Source organism: Tupaia chinensis, unplaced genomic scaffold (assembly GCF_000334495.1).
Source record: "Tupaia chinensis unplaced genomic scaffold, TupChi_1.0 Scaffold000574_1, whole genome shotgun sequence".
Classification (NCBI taxonomy): Eukaryota; Metazoa; Chordata; class Mammalia; order Scandentia; family Tupaiidae; genus Tupaia; species Tupaia belangeri.
In genome coordinates, this window is record NW_006160088.1 from 2200715 (window position 1) to 2204641 (window position 3927).

The 3927-nt window shown below is 43.8% G+C and overlaps 1 long non-coding RNA gene across 1 annotated transcript in view; it reads right to left on the minus strand.

Moving 5' to 3' along the window:
* The window catches only part of LOC102499817 (uncharacterized), an 18166-nt gene extending 14777 nt beyond the window's left edge, over positions 1-3389 (minus strand). The window contains exon 1 of the long non-coding RNA XR_335940.1: positions 3242-3389. This is a non-coding gene — a long non-coding RNA (uncharacterized LOC102499817). The remainder of the gene's footprint in view (positions 1-3241) is intronic.
* Positions 3390-3927: the final 538 nt, after the last annotated feature.

The following is a 3927-nucleotide window of genomic DNA, read 5'->3' on the forward strand; positions in this document are numbered from 1 at the left end:
TCGCTCCCAGTGGGGGCAGCCATAGGACAGAGCCCTCGGGCCTGGGCCATCAGATGACTACTCATAGAGTCAGGAGTCTGCTGACCGGGAAGTCCAGCCACCTCAGGTCTCTGAAGACTCATGCAGAGGCTTGACCTGCCGCCCCTCTCCTCTGCAGACACCAACAGTGCCCTGGCTTGGTGGAAACCTCAGAACTGTCATAGGCCTCAGTCTCCTGTCAGAGTGATGACGCTTGAGAAGAGGGTAGGCTCCACTCCAAAGAGCTGGGTTTCCCGAGTTAGATTTGCCGGTATCTGATGGGGACTCAGCCTCAGGCATGAACTTCACCCACCAGGATGCCTCCCCTGCCCTCATGAGTGGTCTTCCTCGAGCATCTCGAGTGCTGTCAGCACTGTGTGTCCTGGAAGGACAGTCCAGAAGGTCTCACAGCTCAGCAGTGTCCCCGAGCTGGCCCTATTCCCTCAGGCTGGTCCTGTCCCTCTTTTCTCTCCCTCCCCTCCCTCAATACCAGCCCTGCTTATTCACTAGAGCCAGGATAGGCCCCCTCAGTCCCCAGAGAGATGAGGCACACCCTGTCCTCATTTGATGGGAACGTTCTCCAGGCAGGAGGACAGACCACAGAGACCGAGGATGGGGCAAGCCTGGCTTCTTCTGGGACCAGCCTCGTGCCCCTGCCAGGGAGGGACGGCAGTGTGGCAGGGGAAGGGGCGCTGAGAAACCACCTATGTGTCTCCATCTTGGCTGCACAAAAGCATCAGCAAAGCAGCCGGGGGGAGCCTGCCTTCGCTTCTCGTAGGCAAGGTATCTGGATCTTAGGGTGCTGGGTTCTGGGCCTCCTCCTCCCTGGCGATTTTAGGGTTCATGTATGAAGACGAAGAAAGAGAACTTGCCTGGAATACATTTCAAATGAGGTTCATTTTCTCAAAGGTCCACATCTGTGCAGACCAGCAAGGCGTGAGGACGAGGTGGAGGGGAGAAGGAAGAGGAAGAGAGAGGGAGAAAGGGAGAGAGAAGACCTTCTCTGAGGCTAGCCAGGGCACAGAGATGAGTGCTCCAAGTCTGGCCACCTCGTTCAGAGTTCTGTCATCTTCAGAGCTCTGCGCAGCAGCGGGCACCTCCGACCTCCCAGTCCCAGGAACCCTCTGCCACCTCCCTCTCTCTTCTCTTCTCCTCCTCCTCCTCTTCCTTCTCCTCTTCTTCTTCTCTCCCTTCCCCGCTCTTCTTCCTCTTCCTGTGGAGGTATGGGACAGGTGGCTAGAGTCAGCAGAACTACTCCATTGGAAAGATCTGCTGGGTCAGACCAGAGGAGTCAGGGCAGGTGCCCTGAGGGTTGCAGACAAGAGGCCCCACCCTGACCACCTTCTGGGGCTGCCAGGATTCCAGGCTCCTGCTTCTCTCAGAAGAGGGAAAAGAAGTCTCAACCGTAAAAAGTGACCTTTCCTGGTTCTCAAGACTTTGTAGATCGATTCCCAGCAGTTCAGTACCTACCAATTACGGGGGTTGCTGCATTGTGTGATTTTCCTCTGCTTCACATTTAATATAAATAATTTTACACAGTAAGTGTGTCTTGTAAGTAATAAATAGTCCAAGAAGATGGTATCGAGATGCACGTGATGAGACGTCTGCCTGTCCCTCCACAACGGAGAAGTCGGAAAACAAAACGAGGAGAACAAACATGGAGGAGAACACAATAAGCAGCACTAGTGGCAACCAAAAATTAAGAATTCTTTTTTTTTTTTTGAGAGGCTTTTATTATAGGGTGCATGCGCTCGCCAGAGAGACAGAGAGACAGAGAGACAGAAAGTGAGAAATCACCCCCTGGGGGGATGGCCACGCCGCAATCCCTTCTCCTCCATTCTCCTCTTGGGATCTTGGGCATGCACGCACACGCACCCGGCATGAGTTTAAGCCACAGGGTCTGGGATGCAAACCACAGTGGACTACATGGGAGTTCAGCGACATAGCCATTATGCTAACTGCTGGTCCCACAACTTTTATATCAGTAGAAGAAAATTTGATCTATTCAATGGAAGTTAGAAAAGGAGAAATAATACAAAAATAATACAAAAGAATAATAATACAGAAACAATACAAAAGAATTAAATAGAAAACAGGAACTACAAGAGTTGAAATAAGATCTAACATCATAGTAATTACAGTTAAGTGTGATATTCGAAATTGGGTTAAATTCACCAATAAAAATGACAGACTCTCAGAATTCTTTTGGCTTTTTTAAACAGCTAATGAATTGCCTAGAGGAGACCATCTCAAATAGAATGGTAAGAAATGTTAGAAAATTAAAAAAAATTGAAGAAGATCTTAGAAGGCAAATATAAAATGAGAGTAGTAATTTTAATATGAAAGCATAATTTAATTTAAGGCAAAAAAAAAGTCTTAGAAAGAGAAAAAACTCTGGCCTAGTAAAATGAATAATACATCTAAAAGACACATATTATAAGCATACTTAAATCTAAAGACATAACTTCCAAATATATAAATTAGCAACCAACATATCACAAGAATAAATAGATAAGTCAATAATTTTAGTTTGAAATATTGACACACCCTCCTCAGAAATTAAAATTTATGGTTAAAAATTCATAAGGCATTTACATTTGACTACATGTCAAAACTCATAAAGCACACCTAGAACAGCTTTATAAATTTAAATTTATAGCTTTAAATATTTTTACCAGACCACTCATAAAGTAGGCGTTCAAATTAAGAGGTTTGGAGAACAACAAAAAATATATATCCAAAAGCAAAATAAGAAAAATAATCCAAAAAATAAATAAGGGTAAGCAGTAAAATAGAAAAACACTCAAGTAAATAAAAAATAATAAACAAGGGCCAGCAGATGGCATGGTGGTTACATCACTGGACTCCCACATGGCCAACCACGGTTCAAGTCCTGGGCCTGGTGGCTAGAGACTCACGCCGGGGTATGTGTATGCGTGCCCAAGATCCCAGGAGGAGAACAGAGGAGAAAGGATTGCAGTGTGGCCATCATCCCTGGGGAGTGATTTCTCCCTTTCCCTCTCATTGTCTCTATTTCTCTCTCTCAGGTGAGCACACATAACATAAGGTGAAAACCTCTACCAAAAAAAATAATTAAATAAACTCATTCCTTTTTAAATTAAATTTATTTTTTATTAAATTTTTACAGCCACTATGGAAAACAATATGGAAATTTCTAAAAAAAACTAAAAATAGCCCCACACCCAGCCAGCCAAGTACAGACCTTGTGGAGTGCACTGGTGAGTCTTCATTCATGGGTGCTAAACCACTGTGGTGCTAGCTGCTCATCGTTCAGTGGCGGCCAGTTGGGGAGGAGGCAGAGCAGTTTATGTTTTTCTTTTTTTCTTTTCTTTTCTTTTCTTTCTTTTTTTTTTTTTCTTAAGGTTTTTGCCATAGGGCTCATGCACTTGTCTGAGAGAGAGACAGACAGAGAGAAGGAAAGTGAAAAATCAGCCCCCAGAGGGATGACCATGCCTTCAATCTCTTCTCCATTCTCTGGAGGTTTGGAGAATGCACACACATGCATCCGGTGTGTTTTGAGCCACCAGGTCTAGGACTTGAACTGCAGTCGGCCATGTGAGAGTCCAGTGCCTTAACCACCACTCCACCTGCTGGCCCTTTAAACTCATTACTTAACAATATAAATAAAATTGACAAATCCATTAAGACTGATGAAGGAAAAGGGGAAATAAATTATAATCAAAATGCAAGATCAAAAAGAAGATAAAATTACAGAATACAATAGAGAACAAAATAAAATTTTAAATTATGAACTGTATATATAACAATAATGAATCAAGTTTTCGAAAGAACATATAATGCCAAATATGGTAAAAAGACAAGCTGGAAGTAAATCAGCCATTAAAGAAATATAAGTCACATCATTTATATAATTAAAGACTACCATTA